Below are 21,738 nucleotides of genomic sequence, written 5' to 3' on the forward strand. Positions count from 1 at the left end.
TAGTCTACTCTACTCTATCAGAGCTGCTACTCTACTCTAGTCTATCAGATCTGCTACGCTACTCTAGTCTATCAGATCTGCTACTCTACTCTAGTCTATCTGTACTGCTACTCTACTCTATCAGAACTGCTACTGTTCTCTCGTCTATCAGATCTGCTACTCTACTCTGGTCTATCAGATCTGCTACTCTACTCTACTCTGGTCTATCAGATCTGCTACTCTACTCTAGTCTATCAGCACTGCTACTCTACTCTAGTCTATCAGAACTTCTACTCTACTTTATCAGAACTGCTACTCTAGTCTATCTGAACTGTTTCTCTACTCTATCAAAACTTCCACTGTAGTCTATCAGATATTCTACTCTATCAGATCTTCTATTCTACTATATCAGAACTGCTCATCCTGTCCATCAGATCTGCTACTCTACTCTCTTCTTTCAGAGCTGCTACTCTACTCAATCAGAACTTCTACTCTACTATATCAGAACTGCTACTCTACTCTCAGTACTTCCCCTCTACCCTGGTCTATCAGAACTTCTACTCTACCCTAGTCTATCAGAACTTCTACTCTACTATATCAGAACTTCTACTCTAGTCTATCAGATCTGCTGCTCTACTCTAGTCTATCAGAACTGCTACTCTACTTTAGTCTATCAGATCTACTACTCTACTCTATTAGAACTTATACTCTAGTCTATCAGATCTACTGCTCTACTCTAGTCTAGCAAAGCTGCTAATGTAGTCTATCAGAACTTCTACTATACTTTATCAGAACTGCTACTCTTGTCTATCAGCACTGCTACTCAACTCTAGTCTATCAGATATGCTACTCTACTCTATCAGATCTGCTGCTCTACTCTAGTCTAGCAAAGCTGCTAATGTAGTCTATCAGATCTGATACACAACTCGAGTCTATCCGAACTGCTTCTTTACCAAGTCTATCAGATCTGCCAATCTAGTCTATAAGTACTGCTACTCTATTCTAGTCTATTAGAGCTGCTATTCTACTCTAGTCTATTAGATCTGCTGCTCTACTCTAGTCTATCAGATCTGCTACTCTACTCTAGTCTATCAGAGCTGCTACTCTACTCTAGTCTATCAGAGCTTCTACTCTACTCTAGTCTATCAAATATTCTACTCTACTCTATCAGATCTGCTACTCTATTCTAGTCTATCAGAGCTGCTACTCTAGTCTAGTCTATCAGAGCTGCTACTCTACTCTAGTCTATCAGATCTGCTACTCTACTCTAGTCTATCAGAGCTGCTACTCTACTCTAGTCTATCAGAGCTCCTACTTTAGTCTAGTCTATCAGAGCTGCTACTCTACTCTAGTCTATCAGATCTGCTACTCTAGTCTATAAGTACTGCTACTCTATTCTATCAGAGCTGCTACTCTACTCTAGTCTATCAGCGCTGCTACTCTACTCTAGTCTATCAGAGCTGCTACTCTACCCTAGTCTATCAGAACTGCTACTCTAGTCTATAAGTACTGCTACTCTACTCTAGTCTATCAGAGCTGCTACTCTACTCTAGTCTATCAGCGCTGCTACTCTACTCTAGTCTATCAGAGCTGCTACTCTACTCTAGTCTATCAGATATGCTACTCTGCTCTAGTCTATCAGAGCTGCTACTCTACTCTAGTCTATCAGAGCTGCTACTCTACTCTAGTCTATCAGATATGCTACTCTACTCTAGTCTATCAGAGCTGCTACTCTACTCTAGTCTATCAGATCTGCTACTCTACTATAGTCTATCAGAACTTCTACTCTACTCTAGTCTATCAGAGCTGCTACTCTACTCTAGTCTATCAGAGCTGCTACTCTACTCTAGTCTATCAGAGCTGCTACTCTACTCTAGTCTATCAGATCTGCTACTCTACTCTATTCTATCAGAGCTGCTACTCTACTCTAGTCTATCAGATCTGCTACTCTACTATATTCTATCAGATCTGCTACTCTAGTCTATAAGTATGGCTTCTCTACTCTAGTTTTTCAGAGCTGATTCTTTACTCTAGTCTATCAGAACTACTACTCTACTCTAGTCTATCAGAACTACTACTCTAGTCTATCAGAGCTTCTACTCTACTCTAGTCTATCAGAGCTGTTAATCTACTCTAGTCTATCAGAACTGCTACTCTACTCTAGTCTATCAGAACTGCTACTCTGACACCATTTAGCTGAATGTGTTTGTGGCTGTTAAACACTTTGTCACTTAACTACAAACGCCTAGGCATGATCACTGCTTGATGAGTTTGGCCTCCCACCTCCACTATGTGTTGCATCTACTTGGTTGACTCTCTGGCGTGATCTGTCTTTAGCATTGGCTCTGGTATCTGTGTGTTGCTCCTGCTTTGGTTTTGAGCTGCACTGCTTTGCAAAGGGATTTTGTTTCCCACAAACATTGCACTCTTTTTCTCTCACGGTACAGTCTCCATAATGTGGGTATTTGCCTACACAATTCCTGCATTGGTTGTTTGATTTATCCCTTTCTGTGTGCTTGTTGGCAGCTGGCTGCTTGTTGCATTGCTTCTGATGCACTGTATTGACTGTGGTACTATTGATCCATCATGAGGTGTCCTATTAGGTTGGTGTTGTCGTAAACAATTATTGGTCTTCCTGCACTGTCGTGCCTGAACATTACAGTATCTGTGACCAACAGATGCATATCTGGATTCCCAGTCATGTGAAATGCATAGATTAGGGTCTAATGAATTTATTTCAATGGAACGCTTTCCTTATATCAACTGTAACTCAGTAAAATTGCTGCATGTTGTGTTTACATTTTTGTTCAGTGTAGATACATGTTGAATGGAAGATAGACAATAGGAAAATACCATGAAAAAATACAGTGGAAGACAAATCTGTATTTCCACATCATGTAACCTAGTGTTCTGTTCTCTCTGAGGATACATAAAGACCGTATTGTTTTGCTCCATCTCCACAGAGGAACTCTGGATCTCTGTCAGTGTCCATCTGGTTCTTAGTCACCTCCCTGACCAAGGCCCGTCTCCCCCGATTGCTCAGTTTGGCCGGGTTGCCAGCTCTAGGAAGAGTCTTCGTGGTTCCAAACTTCTTCCATTAAATTAATTATGGAGGCCACTGTGTTCTTGGGGACATTCAATGCTGCCTAATTTTATTGGTACCGTTTACCAGATTTGTGCCTCGACACAATCCTGTCTCGGGGCTCTACGGACAATTCCTTCGACGTCATTGCTTGGCTTTTTCTCTGACATGCACTGTCAACTGTGGGACCTTATATAGACAAGTGTGTGCCTTTCAAAATCATGTCCAATCAATTGAATTTACCACAGGTGGACTCCAATCAAGTTGTAGAAACATGTCAAGGATGATCAATGGAAACAGGATGCACCTGAGCTCAATTTTAACTCTCATAGCAAAGGGTCTGAATACTTACGTAAATAAGGTATTTCTGTTTTTAATTTTTAATACATTTGCAAAAACAAAAAAAAACAGTTTTCTCTTTGTCATTATGAGGTATTATGTGTAGTTTGCTGAGGATAAAAAAAAATCTATTTTGGAAGATGGCTGTAACGTAAACATTTTGAAAAAGGGAAGGGGTCTGAATACTTTCCAAATGAACTGTTTATGCACCATGCCACTGCTTACTTCATTTGTTAATTTAGCAAACAAAGACAGCTCATAATCCAGTGCCTTTATCACAGTCAACACACCTATCTTTTAAAAATTTAATTCGCTTTAAAAATGCTACATTTTCTCTCAGCCTCATGGCAAAATGTGTAGAATACCATGTGACGAGCTTTAAAACAGCAACATTTTCTCTAAGCCTCATGGCAAAATGTCAAATATAGCATGAGATCAGCTATAACTGCACATTATTTGGGGGGGACACAAATTTCTGCAGGCCCACCCATCAACAAATTTCTAACTACACCACTGGACTGCACTGGGCCTTTAATAAACTACCATATGCTTTTAGCACTAGTTATTATTGTATTTTAATAGACTGTATTCATTTACCAGTGCTTCATTGTTTTTAATGAGGTCTACTAATTGCAGTGGTGTAAAGTACTTAAGTAAAAATACTTTAAACTACTACTTTAGTCGTTTTTTGGGGTATCTGTACTTTACTTTACTATTTATATTTTTGACAACTTTTATTTTTACTTCACTACATTCCTAAAGAAAATGATATCCTTTTTACTCCATACATTTTGCCTGACACCCAGAAGTACTAGTTACAATTTGAATGCTTAGCAGGACAGGAAAAGGGTCCAATTCACACACTTATCAAGAGAACGTCTCTGGTTATCCCTACTGTCTCTGATCTGGTGGAGTCACTAAACACAAATGGTTCCTTTGTAAATTATGTCTGAGTGTTGGAGTGTGCCCCTGGCTGTCAAAAAAGTTATAAAAAAGGACATTTTGCCATCTGGTTTGCTAAATATAAGAAATTTGATGTAATACTTTTACTTTGTACTTTTACTCAGTATGAAAAATGGAGTACTTTTTACACCACTGCACTTAAGTACATTTAAAATCGGATATTATTAGACTTTTACTCAGGTAGTATTTTACTGGGTGACTTTCACTTTTACTTGAGTCGTTTTATATTAAGGTATCTTTAATTTACTCAAGTATGATATTTGAGTACTTTTTACACCTTTGACTAATTGCTATACTGACTTGTGAAATACAGTTAACGTCAATGCTGATAACACTTTATGACAGTATTTAAATAAATCCTCTCCTTGTTCAATCAGAGCCTCGCTGTATCTGTTTATTCTCTCTAAAGCTTTATAAATGTTGTATATACTTTACTAATAAAATGTGGATTTAAAGACACTTTACTTTTGTCCCTTTATATAACAGCATATTCAGGTTTAATGATATATGAAAAAAGAGAAGAGCCTAGATAAGCACCACTACATTATATGTCATTCAGCCAAAGATATAAATTGTGTATAGGTGCTTCAAACTACTCACAGTTCTACCAACATACTGCACATAGGGCGGCGCACAATTGGCCCAGCGTCGTCTGGGTTAGTGGAGGGTTTGGCCGACAGGGTAAAATAAGAGTTTTTCTAAACTGACTTGCCTAGTTAAATAAAGGTTAAATAAAATAAATAAACATACTGTAAAATGTACAATCATTATTATGCAGTTATCACTTTTCACCACCGGAGAGCAGCATAGCCATGAGGATCTTGAGTAAATATCATTGAGGCTATATTGAACTGTGGAGTCTGATGTCAGTAAAAAACAATGGGAAGAGATACAATAGTCAGGAGATAATTGTCTAAGTGCATTTGTTTACTTAATTTCCCCATACAACAATATTAAATGACATTTCTTTTAAATGGTCAAACCCTGAAATGAACAAGGACAGTGTACTGCAGAAGGGTCTATTGCATTCTATTGAGAAATAAAGATGAAACTGACAAATGCCCTGGTCAAAGATGTGGGCATACTGAATTATTGTGTGCCTGAAATAATTTGGGGGAAATAGTTTCCTAGGGCAAATAATATAGTTCAGATAAATAGGGTATTGAGGCAGTCTCATCACACTGTCTTATCTGAAGAATGATAGTGGACCTTGGAACATTGAGTTAAGAAGGAATGAATGTCTCCCCATTGTCACAAAAAGGATAGATCCCATTCTTTCCTGCATATGTTGGCATGGACACCCAGACCCAAATTTTACACCCAATTTAACCCACCAATTCTATAAGTCACAGTCATCCTTATGCTTGATTTTGCATTGAGAACATAGATGTATGAAGCAAAGCAATTATCTTCCAGTAGTGCATTGGTTTTCAAGTTCCTAACTCTCCGTGTAGGATCATTTCTATATTTCATCATGTCAGTTCAGATAGAGGAACCAGGATTGTACGTTTGCTGTCAATGAGCATTTTATCCCTCTCATCTTTTGGCACTGTCTGTCTATACCCCTATTTCTGTCTTCCAGGCATTTCACTTCTCAATGACACCAGCAACAGCAGCAGTGAGGCTATTTCCTCTCCTCTCCTCTCCTCTCCTCTCCTCTCCTCTCCTCTCCTCTCCTCTCCTCTTCTCCCCTCTTCTCCCCTCTTCTCTTCTCTCCTCTCCTCTCCTCTCCTCTCCTCTCCTCTCCTCTCCTCTCCTCTCCTCTCCTCTCCTCTTCTCCCCTCTTCTCTTCTCTTGAAGGAGGACCCATAGGAAGGTTCTTTGTGCTGATTAGGGAGACTGGACTAATGTGTCTGTGCCTGCAGAGTGGCTAGGACTGAGGATTCACCATTGATTTTCCCCTACAGGTGCTGTGGGGCTTAGCCCTTTAATGAAGTGTAATTGTAATTTAAATTGATTAGTGGTCATGAGCTGTTCTGTCCACAGAGCTCTGTTCTGGATCATATTAATTAGGCACCAAACAGAAGAAATACATTTAAACAGGAAGTGACTAACTGTCCTTTTCCAATAAGAAACTCTCGTTTTCGTTTCCCATTGGAAAAGTTAACCTACGGTGTGCTGTAATGAATACGACCCTGATCTGACCCTCCCTCTCCTGGGTCTGTTCGGGGCCGTGTAACATGAGCTGAGGTGAGATTGAGGTGAGACTCAGTCTTTAGTCTGACAACAAAACAGCTGGTTCCTTTTCCCTTATTACTACTACAGAATTGATGGACAAGAGAAATCAGCTATTCTGTGGTGTTTAAGGGAACAACAGCATGTGATTGGGCATGGCCCAGACTGTAAAATTTAAATCAAAGCACCGTGATTCACAATGACGCTCTGAACCACCATTTTGTAGTGAGCCATGGTTCCAAGAAACTTTCAGGTAAGAAGATAAGAAAGGATTTTTTGTAGTTTGCCTCATATCATAGACATGGGTGACAATGAAATGTATTTCCATAAGGTATGGTTTAGGGATACTATGTATGGTCTGAGAACATGTTGCACTGGGCCCAGCACTTAGCAGCAGCTTCGCTGTGTTCTCACTGATTTCTCTCACAGCAGGGGCAGCATTAAAGAGACACTGAGCACGCCGATTGGCACGATTTTTCTGTTTCTTATTACAAAATTCTTATTTCAGTCCTGGAGGTGTGTTTCCTGACCGATTCCACATTTGGTTAATGATGTTTGTCCCCCATGTGACACTGTAGACGCGGAAGCCTACACTCAAGAAATTTGATAACTCAAGAAATATGTAATTCATTTTGATAACTCAAGAAATCTGTAATTCATTTTGAGGTGTTTGGTGAAGGTATTTCTCAAGTGAAAAAATGTGCCACTTGTTGTCTCATGTAAACAAAGTCGAAGCTGCTGGGCAGGTCTGTCTATGCTATTGGATAGAGACCAATCACCGCAGCTGTTCACCCCATGTTCGTCATCAAATTCAAAACCTTCATTAACCCGTTGTGACTCAAAGATGTTCCAAACTCCGTTTTAGACCAGACTGACTTTATGACCGACATTATACTATTTACACTTTGTAGTCAATTCATTTTGACACTAGAATAACTGTTTCTGACTCATATCGATGCCACATAGGCCGTTTTCAAAGGGATTCATTGCTTTTTAAAGGTAGTTGATCTTTAAGTGAGCAGACATTTGCCGTAATAGCTTACAGATGGATCTTATTTCAGTTGTCTACAGGTTGAGTCTACCGAGGTTAGAAGAGATACTGTCCACCAGGGGACCAAATGAGCCCCACTGTCGTCCTGTCACCCTCCCTGTTGTCTGCGTGATAATCTCATCAAAGGAGGTAGTCTACTCAGCACTCAACTGTGCTTCATGGGCTGTCATTGGCAGTACACACCCTCATTATCAACTAAAACCACCCCTGTTAACACTGAAGTATAAAGCTTACCGTAACATATTATGGTGTTTTTGTTCGATTTGGTCTTCGGCGGGTTTTCTTTTGGGTTGTTCGTGCACACCATTGTTTTCTTGAGGCAAGTCGAGGATGGATAGCTGAAGTCTATGCCCCTTCTTTAGTGATTGGTCAACAGTACCACTCTTAATAGGAGGAAGAACATGAAGTGTTTATGAGAGATGACTAGTTTTCATGCAGATGTTTCCTCTAGAGAAATACTGCACCAAACATCTTAGCTGGATGGAGCATTGCATGACTAAGACCTCCTCCGCAAAGAAACGGCAAAAGGAATGACACATGTCGTAGATTAATTCAGACTATTTTGAGGAAGTTTTTCTGGCTACGTTGTTGCTACAGTGGCTCAAGAGGGACAAACAACAGTAACAATGCAGCTTTTTTCTCGTTTGTCAAGGTCTTTAGGTGGTATGAGAGCACAGAGGGTCGCTTCAATCTGCTAAGACCAAACCGAACCTATGTATGCGGATGCCTCGATAGGCTGAGGTTGCTAACATCGTTCTGTGCTCCATTACTTGTACACCCTGTTGAGTCTCTTTGAGGGGTATTCAGACCAGATGCCTTGGTTGGTAGATATCTGTGATCAATGCCTGTGCTGTTACCGACGGTTGTTGATCCCCTCATTATGAGTCGGCAGATGAACAAGTGTTCCTGTTCCTGTGCCAGTGTGGGGTCACTGTCTGGCTGCCCTCTTATGCTGTTCCGGTGCCAGTATGGGGCCACTGTTTGGCTGCCCTCTTATGCTGTTCCTGTGCCAGTGTGGGGTCACAGTCTGGCTGCCCTCTTATGCTGTTCCTGTGCCAGTATGGGGTCACTGTCTGGCTGCCCTCTTATGCTGTTCCTGTGCCAGTATGGGGTCACTGTCTGGCTGCCCTCTTATGCTGTTCCTGTGCCAGTATGGGGCCACTGTCTGGCTGCCCTCTTATGCTGTTCCTGTGCCAGTATGGGGCCACTGTCTGGCTGCCCTCTTATGCTGTTCCTGTGCCAGTATGGGACCACTGTCTGGCTGCCCTCTTATGCTGTTCCTGTGCCAGTATGGGGCCACTGTCTGGCTGCCCTCTTATGCTGTTCCTGTGCCAGTATGGGGCCACTGTCTGGCTGCCCTCTTATGCTGTTCCTGTGCCAGTATGGGGTCACTGTGTGGCTGCCCTCTTATGCTGTTCCTGTGCCAGTATGGGGTCACTGTCTGGCTGCCCTCTTATGCTGTTCCTGTTCCAGTATGGGGCCACTGTCTGGCTGCCCTCTTATGCTGTTCCTGTGCCAGTATGGGGTCACTGTGTGGCTGCCCTCTTATGCTGTTCCTGTGCCAGTATGGGGTCACTGTCTGGCTGCCCTCTTATGCTGTTCCTGTTCCAGTATGGGGTTACTGTCTGGCTGCCCTCTTATGCTGTTCCTGTGCCAGTATGGGGCCACTGTCTGGCTGCCCTCTTATGCTGTTCCTGTGCCAGTATGGGGCCACTGTCTGGCTGCCCTCTTATGCTGTTCCTGTGCCAGTATGGGGTCACTGTCTGGCTGCCCTCTTATGCTGTTCTTGTTCCAGTATGGGGTCACTGTCTGGCTGCCCTCTTATGCTGTTCCTGTGCCAGTATGGGGCCACTGTCTGGCTGCCCTCTTATGCTGTTCCTGTGCCAGTATGGGGCCACTGTGTGGCTGCCCTCTTATGCTGTTCCTGTGCCAGTAGGGGGCCACTGTGTGGCTGCCCTCTCCTGCTGTCCTCCGCCGTCTGCTGGGGAGAGGCAGTGTTCACTCCCTGGCCCCCCAGACTCTTCTACAGGGCACATCTGAGGCACAATCCAGCCCAAACCTCCTTCCAGCTATGCTCGCCTCAGCCTCCAAGAAGAGAAGTACGTCCGACAGCCGGGCCGGGCTGGGCCTGTTCCCTGTGTCTCTCAGGACTAGAGGGCTGCTCAGCTGGCATGCTGTTGGCTAGGGTATGAATGTGAAAGCTGCAGAGGAGGGGAGAGACAGAAGGATAGAGGAGAGGGAAGTAGATGACAGCCTTGTGGTGGTAAAAAGGACAGAGGGTCCCTCCCTATCATTACAGAGAAGCTTCTCAGATCAGATCATTCCTGGTTCTATTACAGTCATGTCCTCCCTCTCCATAAGGCATGGAGATCAACTCCTCTCTCCATAAAGCATGGAGATCAACTCCTCTCTCCATAAAGCATGGAGATCAACTCCTCTCTCCATAAAGCATGGAGATCAACTCCTCTCTCCATAAAGCATGGAGATCAACTCCTCTCTCCATAAGGCATGGAGATCAACTCCTCTCTCCATAAGGCATGGAGATCAACTCCTCTCTCCATAAGGCATGGAGATCAACTCCTCTCTCCATAAAGCATGGAGATCAACTCCTCTCTCCATAAGGCATGGAGATCAACTCCTCTCTCCATAAGGCATGGAGATCAACTCCTCTCTCCATAAGGCATGGAGATCAACTCCTCTCTCCATAAAGCATGGAGATCAACTCCTCTCTCCATAAAGCATGGAGATCAACTCCTGTCTCCATAAGGCATGGAGATCAACTTGTCACGACTTCCGCCGAAGTCGGCCCTTCTCCTTGTTCCGGTGGTGTTCGGCGGTCGACGTCGCCGGCTTTCTAGTCGCCATCGATCCACTTTTCAGTTTCGTTTTGTTTTGTCTGTATTATCCACACCTGTTTTCAATTCCCCCATCATGTTCCCTATTTAACCCTCTTGCTTTCATTTCTGTTTTGTCGGTGATTGTTTATTACGTTAGTGGTTGTTGTTAGTTCTGTTTTTTCCCTTTGTGGATTTTTTGCTGTATTTTGAGTAAACGTTTTATGTTTCGCTCAAACACCTGTGTCCTGCTTTTGACTCTGGTACTTCGCTACACACAACCCTGACAGAATCACCGACCGGACTTCAAATGGAGTCAGCAGGCACAGCCAGCCCCTCTATCCAAGTCGAGGAGCAAGTTCAACAGCACGCGACCATGTTACACAGTTTAGGGACTGCCATGGATCGCGTGCTGCAGACAATGGACCGATGGGAGAGAGGAGGTCTCCCGGTAAATCAGACCCCATCAACACCACCCGCGCCTATCCTTATTCCACCGGTCATCCCTCCATCTTCAGGACCCAGTGGGATTCGGCTCTCGCTCCCAGGAGCGTATGACGGTACAGCAGCCGGGTGTCAGGGGTTCCTCCTACAGTTGGAATTATACCTGGGAACTGTTCATCCGACCCCTTCAGGACGAGAGAAGGTGGGCGCCCTCATCTCCTGTCTGACTGGTAAGGCCCTGGAGTGGGCCAACGCCATCTGGGGAAGAGAGGGACAAACACTGGACAACTATGATGACTTCTCTCGCCGCTTCCGGGCGGTCTTTGATCATCCACCTGAAGGGAGAGCGGCGGGAGAGCGTTTGTTCCATCTCAGACAGGGGATGAGGAGCGCTCAAGATTTCGCCTTGGACTTTCGTACTCTGGCCGCCGGTGCGGGATGGAATGAGCGGGCCCTGATCGATCACTACAGGTGTAGTCTACGAGAGGACGTTCGTAGGGAGTTAGCCTGCAGGGACACCACTCTTAACCTGGACCAGCTGGTGGACTTATCTATCCGGCTGGATAACCTGTTGGCCTCCCGCGGACGTCTGGATCGGGGTCCGCCCGTTCCATTACCCAGCCCCTTGGATCCTACACCGATGGAGTTAGGAGGGGCTGCTAGTAGGGAGACCGGAGGGAGGACCACTCCATGCACCAACTGTGGACGCAGAGGACACACTGCTGTCCGGTGCTGGGGTGTTTCTCCTGGAAGTCGAGGTAGCAGGCGGAGCACTGATGGGTCATCTCCGGTGAGTAGGCACATAATTCACCCAGAGTCTTCTGTTGCGCACATGTGGTTACATATAGAATTTCCTGAGTTTTCCTCGCATCCTCAGCATAAGGCGCTAGTAGATTCAGGCGCAGCTGGGAACTTTATTGATCGCTCTTTAGCACATAGATTAGGGATCCCTATTATTCCTGTTGATGTTCCCTTCCTTGTACATGCCTTAGATAGTCGTCCTTTGGGGTCGGGCCTGATTGGGGAGGTCACAGCGCCCATCGCTATGAGAACGCAGGGGGATCACGAGGAGAGAATTAGTCTCTTTTTGATCGATTCTCCTGCGTTTCCTGTTGTGTTGGGTCTTCCCTGGTTGGCCTCTCATGATCCGATTATTTCGTGGCAACAGAGGACTCTCAAGGGATGGTCCTGTCAGTGTTCAGGTAGATGTGTAGGTGTTTCCTTAGGTGCCACTACGGTGGAGAGTCCAAACCAGGTTTCCAACATGCACATTCCTCCCGAATATGCCGATTTGGCACTCGCCTTCTGTAAGAAGAAGGCGACTCAATTACCACCCCATCGACCGGGGGATTGTGCGATAGATCTCTTGGTAGACGCTAAACTTCCCAGGAGTCATGTGTATCCTCTGTCACAGGAGGAGACGGTGGCTATGGAGACATATGTCACCGAATCTCTGGGACAGGGATACATTCGGCCTTCCATCTCACCTGTCTCCTCGAGTTTCTTTTTTGTGAAGAAGAAGGATGGAGGTTTGCGCCCGTGTATTGATTATCGAGGATTAAATAAGATCACGAAAAAATACAGTTACCCGCTACCACTCATAGCCAGTATGACCGAGTCATTACACGGGGCGCGCTTCTTCACAAAATTGGACCTCAGGAGCGCTTACAGCCTGGTGCGTATTAAGGGGGGAGATGAGTGGAAGACAGCATTTAGCACCACTTCTGGGCATTATGAGTACCTCGTCATGCCGTACGGGTTAATGAATGCTCCATCAGTCTTCCAATCATTTGTGGATGAGATCTTCAGGGACCTGCACGGGCAGGGTGTAGTGGTGTATATAGATGACATTCTAATATACTCCGCTGCACGCGCCGAGCATGTGTCCCTGGTGCGTAAGGTGCTTGGTCGACTGTTGGAGCATGACCTGTACGTCAAGGCTGAGAAATGTCTGTTCTTCCAACAGTCCATCTCCTTCCTAGGGTACCGCTTTTCAGCGTCAGGGGTAGAGATGGAGAATGACCGCATTTCAGCCGTGCGTAATTGGCCGACTCCAACCACGGTAAAGGAAGTGCAGCGGTTTTTAGGGTTTGCCAACTACTACCGGAGATTTATCCGGGGTTTTGGTCAGGTAGCGGCTCCCATTACCTCACTGCTGAGGGGAGGACCTGTGAGACTGCAGTGGACAGCTGGAGCGGACAGGGCGTTTGGTCACCTGAAGGCTCTGTTTACTTCAGCTCCCGTGCTGGCTCATCCTGATCCTTCCTTAGCATTCATAGTTGAGGTGGACGCGTCCGAGGCGGGGATAGGGGCTGTGCTGTCTCAGCGTTCGGGTACGCCACTAAAGCTTCGCCCCTGTGCATTCTTTTCGAAGAAGCTCAGCCCGGCGGAGCGAAACTATGATGTGGGGGACCGGGAGTTGCTGGCTGTTGTCATGGCTCTGAAAGCGTGGAGACACTGGCTTGAGGGGGCTAGACACCCTTTTCTCATTTGGACTGACCACCGCAATCTGGAGTACATACGGGCAGCGAGGAGAATGAACCCTCGCCAGGCAAGGTGGGCCATGTTTTTCACCCGTTTTGATTTCACCCTTTCCTACAAACCAGGTTCCCAGAACGTTAAGGCAGACGCACTGTCCCGGCTGTATGATACAGAGGAGAGGTCCTCAGATCCCACTCCCATCATTCCAGCCTCTCGCCTGGTGGCACCGGTGGTATGGGAGGTGGACGCGGACATCGAACGGGAGTCACGTTTAGAGCCCATTCCACCTGACTGTCCAGCTGGGCGTATGTACGTTCCGTTTGATGTCCGCGATCGTTTGATCTGTTGGGCTCATACGTCACCCTCCTCTGGTCATCCTGGGATCGGTCGGACGGTGCGCTGCCTTTCTGAGAAGTACTGGTGGCCCACTTTAGCTAAGGACGTGCGGGTTTATGTTTCCTCCTGTTCGGTATGTGCACAGTGTAAGGCACCTAGACATCTGCCCAGAGGGAAATTACAACCCCTTCCCGTTCCACAGCGACCATGGTCACACCTATCGGTGGATTTTGTGACGGATCTTCCCCCGTCGCGGGGTAACACCACGATCCTGGTTGTTGTGGATCGGTTTTCTAAGTCCTGCCGTCTCCTTCCTTTGCCCGGTCTCCCTACGGCTCTACAAACTGCGGAGGCTCTGTTCACCCATGTATTCCGGCACTACGGTGTGCCTGAGGATATAGTTTCTGATCGGTGTCCCCAATTTACGTCTAGAGTCTGGAGGGCGTTTATGGAACGCCTGGGGATCTCGGTCAGCCTTACCTCAGGTTTCCACCCCGAGAGCAACGGGCAGGTGGAAAGAGTAAACCAGGATGTGGGTAGGTTTCTGAGGTCCTATTGCCAGGACCGGCCGGGGGAGTGGGCATCTTACATCCCCTGGGCCGAGATGGCCCAAAATTCCCTCCGCCACTCCTCTACCAACCTATCACCTTTTCAGTGTGTACTAGGTTACCAGCCGGTCCTGGCACCATGGCATCAGAGCCAGATTGACGCTCCTGCGGTGGATGAATGGTTTCGGCACTCAGAAGAGACTTGGAACGCTGCCCACGTACGGCTACAACGGGCCATCAGGAGACAAAAGGCGAGTGCCGACCGCCACCGCAGTGAGGCCCCCGTGTATGCACCGGGGGATCGGGTCTGGCTCTCGACCCGAAACCTACCCCTTCACCTGCCCTGCCGGAAGCTGGGTCCGCGGTTTGTGGGGCCATTTAAAGTCCTGAGGAGACTGAACGAGGTTTGTTATAGGTTACAACTCCCCCCTTATTATCGTATTAATCCCTCGTTCCATGTGTCTCTCCTCAGGCCGGTGGTGGCTGGTCCGCTCCAGCAGTCTGAGGTGCGGGAGGTCCCTCCGCCCCCTCTTGACATCGAGGGGGTCCCGGCGTATACCGTAAGGGCCATCATGGATTCTAGACGTCGGGCGAGGGGCCTTCAGTACCTCGTGGAGTGGGAGGGGTACGGTCCGGAGGAGAGATGCTGGGTACCGGTGGAGGACATTCTAGATCCATCCATGTTACAAGAGTTTCACCGTCTCCACCCGGATCGCCCTGCGCCTCGCCCTCCGGGTCGTCCCCGAGGCCGGTGTCGTCGCGCTGCTGGAGCCGCGCGTCAGGGGAGGGGTACTGTCACGACTTCCGCTGAAGTCGGCCCTTCTCCTTGTTCCGGTGGTGTTCGGCGGTCGACGTCGCCGGCTTTCTAGTCGCCATCGATCCACTTTTCAGTTTCGTTTTGTTTTGTCTGTATTATCCACACCTGTTTTCAATTCCCCCATCATGTTCCCTATTTAACCCTCTTGCTTTCATTTCTGTTTTGTCGGTGATTGTTTATTACGTTAGTGGTTGTTGTTAGTTCTGTTTTTTCCCTTTGTGGATTTTTTGCTGTATTTTGAGTAAACGTTTTATGTTTCGCTCAAACACCTGTGTCCTGCTTTTGACTCTGGTACTTCGCTACACACAACCCTGACACAACTCCTCTCACCATAAGGCATGGAGATCAACTCCTCTCACCATAAGGCATGGAGATCAACTCCTCTCTCCATAAGGCATGGAGATCAGCTCCTCTCTCCATAAGGCATGGAGATCAACTCCTCTCTCCATAAGGCATGGAGATCAACTCCTCTCTCCATAAAGCATGGAGATCAACTCCTCTCACCATAAGGCATGGAGATCAACTCCTCTCACCATAAGGCATGGAGATCAGCTCCTCTCTCCATAAGGCATGGAGATCAACTCCTCTCTCCATAAGGCATGGAGATCAGCTCCTCTCTCCATAAGGCATGGAGATCAACTCCTCTCTCCATAAGGCATGGAGATCAGCTCCTCTCACCATAAGGCATGGAGATCAACTCCTCTCACCATAAGGCATGGAGATCAACTCCTTTCTCCATAAGGCATGGAGATCAGCTCCTCTCTCCATAAGGCATGGAGATCAACTCCTCTCTCCATAAGGCATGGAGATCAACTCCTCTCTCCATAAAGCATGGAGATCAACTCCTCTCACCATAAGGCATGGAGATCAACTCCTCTCACCATAAGGCATGGAGATCAACTCCTCTCTCCATAAGGCATGGAGATCAGCTCCTCTCTCCATAAGGCATGGAGATCAACTCCTCTCTCCATAAGGCATGGAGATCAACTCCTCTCTCCATAAGGCATGGAGATCAACTCCTCTCTCCATAAAGCATGGAGATCAACTCCTCTCACCATAAGGCATGGAGATCAACTCCTCTCACCATAAGGCATGGAGATCAGCTCCTCTCTGCATAAGGCATGGAGATCAACTCCTCTCTCCATAAGGCATGGAGATCAACTCCTCTCTCCATAAGGCATGGAGATCAGCTCCTCTCACCATAAGGCATGGAGATCAACTCCTCTCTCCATAAGGCATGGAGATCAGCTCCTCTCACCATAAGGCATGGAGATCAACTCCTTTCTCCATAAGGCATGGAGATCAACTATTCTGCTTGGTCAGCTCCATTAAGTGGAAGAAGCAGAGTAGCAGATACCCCCTTCTCGAATAAGAATGACAAATTGATTTTATGAGCACGCCCATGTTCCGACTTTCCAGTTATCATCACATTTCTTCCTAGAAAAGTAATTTACATTCATCCAACACAGGCAAGTCTACAGTAGTGAGATAGTCAGTGTCTCAGGAGCTTTCAATGTTTTTTTGCCCATTATCAACACTGTGACAATTGATGATTGACAGGCGTGCTTTTTAACCCATACTTGTGCAGTCGTCAACCATTTAATGGTACAGATGTAGGATCTTAATTTGATCGCTCTTTTGTTGCTGAGAATTTTTCTGCACTGCAGGTAATGCAAACTTGTAGTATATTCAAGGTATAAAACGGCTTCAAAAGTTTGCAATTTCCGCTCTAAAATGTCACGCATGATTTCCCCTAAAAAATGTTATCAACCCCCGCAAAAAAATGTCCATTAATTATAATTCACATAATAATGCACATTTCCTGTTCATGCAGGATTATTTTCCTGCACGAACAGGCTCAAATTAAGATCCTGCATCTGTACTCGTATATTATACCTATCCAGGAATAAAAAAGACAACTCTTGTATCCGAAGTGGCTGATACAATAAGATTTAAATGTAAAAAGAGAACGTGTTTTACAAGGACATTCTGTTCAGGATTTATTTGTGTATTTGTTCAGTTCAGTCATTATCAAACACTGTGGAGGAAGGTGCAGAGGAGGGTGAACCGAGACGCAGATGCTTCAAATTAACTACTGCCAAATGTAATCAGCGGTGAGTGCACTGTAAGTAGATCCATCAGTCTGCAGGAGCCTTAATCTGTACACTGACATCACTGTGACTGGATCAATTAGGAGTCAAGAACCTTTGTACCCATGTGTTCCTAGTGGAGATAACACAGTAAAATACACACGGTCAAGAAATAAATGAAGATAAATACCCTCCAACTGGCATTCTGTTGACTTGTCAAGCCCTTATTTGGTCATAATGTCTGTGAGCTACATTCAGTCAGTACATCTTTCCAAAACAGCTTACGTGCAGGCAGCAGGGGAAATGGATATATATATATATATATATATATATATATATATATATATATATATATATATATATATATATATATATATATATATATATATATATATATATATATATAACTGTTATATATATATAACAGTCTCAGTTGTGGATTGTTGCTAATAATAATAATATTGGTAATAGAATAAATAGTATAAGAATATTGCAGATTAAATAATGCTGTAATTGAACATTGTACACTCAATGTATGCTGCTGCCCATTTGAGAGCTAGCATTGCCTTTGTGGTGAGTGCTATCCGAGATCCTTGGGACATCCATATCCATATCCTTAACCGTAACCTTAAACCTAACCTTAACCTTAACCATTGTAAATGTCAACTTCAATAGGGTAACATCAGAGTTGGGACGTCCCAGGGATCCCGGGTTGCAATGACCTTGATTTTGTACCCTATGTTGTGATTCTCACCAAATATGTTGTTGTCTTCTCACACTATTCAAACTCCACAACCCAATAAACAGCCTATGAAGCTCTCGTAACCTATAAGTCAAATATTGCAAATAAATAATCTTAACATTGTGTCAGTACAAAACTTCACACATATTTTGGAATTTCTGTGCATTCTTGACAAAATCTAATTCCAAAAACATCACGTTTTTTCCCCCACGAATCTGCACATTCATAATCTCTATTGTGGTACCAATGTGAGAGGTTATGTCAGGAGAAACAGTGTTGCAGTATTCTAGTGTGTGGTGCGGGAATAATGACATGTGTACCTGGGGAGCTTTGTGTTCACATTGCCCCAAAAAAGGGAACCGGATGCGCAATTAAAGGTAACCGAACTCAGACCACCTCTCGAGATGGTCTCAGTTCGGTTCGGGGGCTTTGAGGGGTCTGAGTTCCTTTGGAGTGTTCACACGGAACAAGAAATTAAGAGAACCGCATTTTGTTCACAAAAATTGGCTGAATGGGACTAAGTGTGAAAGCACCTTAAGACTAAGGCTGTGTTTCAACTTACACATCTTTTGACCAATCACATCAGATCTTTTCACATCAAATATTTTTCATATTTGATCTGATTGGTGAAAAGACCCATTAGTGACAAAGATATCTGAATTGGTCTGCCTGTCTAATGGAAATGGAGACGAAGCAGGCCATTTAACAGCAAATGTACTTCCACGGATATTTTTACCGGTTTCAACGGACATGCTACCTTGTCCCGGACTAGCTGCTTCGGCTCTCTCGCCCTCTCTCCCGGACCTGCTGTCTCGACCTATGAATGCTCAGCTATGAAACGCCAATAGACATTTGCTCCTGAGGTGCTGGACTGATGCACCCTCTATAACCACTGTGGTTATTATTTTGTAAAATGCATTTGATTGATTGATTGTTTACTGTGCTGCATGCTGTGTATTCACTAACTGTTTGAGTGATGTGACATTTTTATAGTATCTGTAACATATTCTGGTGTGTATTTATTCTGCAACCTCTGGCACGATGTAGATGCGCTGTTGGTTTGCGAACTGTAGCAACGACATGGACACCAGGCTGAGGAGGTGACATGTTTCCACAAATATGAAGTGGGAGCCGCCAGTAAGGTGGACTGCTGATGGCACCAACAGATACCCTGCAAACAACTTTCCCACTCTGGTCTGGAACTCCCACTGTCATGGTTCCTCCGGGCACCAGAGGGCGACGGAGACCGCCCTAGAGACTTTCTTTGTTACTCAGGTGTTGCTAATCATTTCATTATGATTTCCCTTTTAAAAGAGGTATGCTTTCTGTTTTTGTTTGCAGAAGCTTGATTTCGTGTGTGTGTGTGTGTGTGTGTGTGTGTGTGTGTGTGTGTGTGTGTGTGTGTGTGTGTGTGTGTGTGTGTGTGTGTGTGTGTGTGTGTGTGTGTGTGTGTGTGTGTGTGTGTGTGTGTGTGTGTGTGTGTGTGTGTGTTACCTGAGTAAGTTCTAGGCCTAATGTTTTTTGAAAGTATTACTGTGATCCTCTTGTTTCCTTGTTTTATCAGTATAGTATTTAGTTTATCTGAAACCATTGATTCCTTGTCTGATCCATTTTCTGCACATGTGTCCAACCCCACCATGTCAGTGATCGCTGAGATCCTGGTTGAAAACAGCAGAGGTGTATTTAGAGGGCAAGTTGGTCAGGATGATATCTATGAGGGTGCCCATGTTTACGGATTTGGGGTTGTACCTGGTAGGTTCTTTGATCATTTGTGTGAGATTGAGGGCATCTGGTTTAGATTGTAGGATGGCTGGGTGTTCAGCATGTCCCAATTTAGGTCACCTAACAGTACAAACTCTGACAACAGATGGGAGGGCAATCAATTCACATATGGTGTCCAGGGCACAGCTGGGAGCTGAGGGGGGTCTATAGCAAGCGGCAACAGTGAGGAACTTATTTCTGGAGAGATGGATCATTAAAAGTAGAAGCTCGAACTGTTTGGGCTTAGACCTGGATAGTATGACAGAACTCTTCAGGCTATCTCTGCAGTAGATTGCAATTCCACCCCCTTTAGCAGTTCTGTCTTGATGGAAAATGTTGTCATTGGGGATGGAAATGTCATAATTTTTTGTGGCCTTCCTAAGCAAGGATTCAGACATAACTAGGACATCAGGGTTGGCGGAGTGTGCTAAAGCAGTGAATAAAGCAAACCTAGGGAGGAGGCTTCTGATGTTAACATGAAACCAAGGCTTTAATGGTTACAGAAGTCAACAAAAGAAGGGCCAGGGTTGGGAAACACTGCTCTATGTCACCTTCAAATGTGAATTACCATTATGTTTCCCTCCAGATTTAATGGCAATGTTTTCCAATTTGCTTTAAGGGGCTACAATTTTGCACGCTGTTAATGTTGTGGTAATATTCTGTAAAACTTAAATATAACGTTTTGCTAAATGTTTTGAGGACCTCCGAGCCAAAGTAAAATGTATATTGTATGAACAACAATGAAATATTATGTTAAACCTCAAATAAATATGCTATGAACGTCATAAAAACGGACTTATTTGGAAATTGTGGCACATGCTCTGTGCAACCTATGTGAATAGTATAGGAATAGCAAAATCCCAGACAACTACCACAACTGTACTACATGTTCTGGGAACATATAATGAACTTAGACAAGGTGTCCTGTCAACATTCTTACAACATTATAGGAATGTTTTGTGCACACTAATACAAACAATATCTGAATGTCAGCACAACTGGGCAGTTTCAGTGTTTTGGGAACCTATAGCTGTTCATATATTCACACTGTTCCCACAATCAAATTAAATGTTCTGGGAACATAAAGTACAGACAAAATGTGTTCTGGGAACATTCTTGATTCGTCAGGTAAATACTTTTTGCACCCTAAAAGAAGGATGACACAACTCCCATTCCATCCACAATAATATGTCTGCTTTAGATCCAGAGGAACCAGGCTTGATCTGTCAAAACACTCACCACACACTGAGAACTTCACGATACAGCTACTCTCTCTATTAAGACATCCCCCCTTTGCACCAAAAAAACACACACACATTTTTGTTTTCACGAGACAATTTGTCCTTATATGATGTAGTATGACTCAGAATAGACGACCCGCTTCAGGGGAAATTAAACCATTAATTGTTTCTAACGCGGAGCATCATAACCCTTAATTAGCAAATAGTCTCTGGAAAAACCCTTAAAAGCATTCTCTGAAATGCACGGTCTTTAGCGATGCATAAACACTCAGCTAATAATGAGTGTCCAGGTCTGGGATCTCTATTTATTTCTCCTTCATATCTGCAATTCCTTTTCAGTTAATGATCCCATCATTCAAGGTCATGAATCATCATTCTACAAGCCATACACAGAGTGACACTTTTATATCCCAAGGATGGTCAGATGAACCATAATAATTACGTCAAATATCACATTTCTGATATTTGCTTCATGTTGTTTGAATTCAGACAGAATAGACACTCAAGATCATAACCCTTAATTAGCAAATAGTCTCTGGAAAAACCCTTAAAAGCATTTCTGAAAAATGGGTGGGCCTTGAGTTATGTGTCTAACTGCGAATTGTTAATTCGGTGCTGCACAAACAGAAGATGTGAATATTTTTGGTGACACATTTGATGTCATTTCACTTGTCAGCGTGGGTCTTGAGTAAATGGATGTGATTTCAGCCATGTCATTGCTGCGTAGGTGGTCATAGTAGTTTTAATCTCACCAGGAGGGTGGTGAGGTAGTCTAGTAATTGAAAAGGAGGACCAGAACCTATAAGATTCTATCTGGAAAATGTATCGTTTTAGATGATGAATATTTTCAAGTCC

This window comes from Salvelinus fontinalis, chromosome 31 (assembly GCF_029448725.1).
Source record: "Salvelinus fontinalis isolate EN_2023a chromosome 31, ASM2944872v1, whole genome shotgun sequence".
Classification (NCBI taxonomy): domain Eukaryota; kingdom Metazoa; phylum Chordata; class Actinopteri; order Salmoniformes; family Salmonidae; genus Salvelinus; species Salvelinus fontinalis.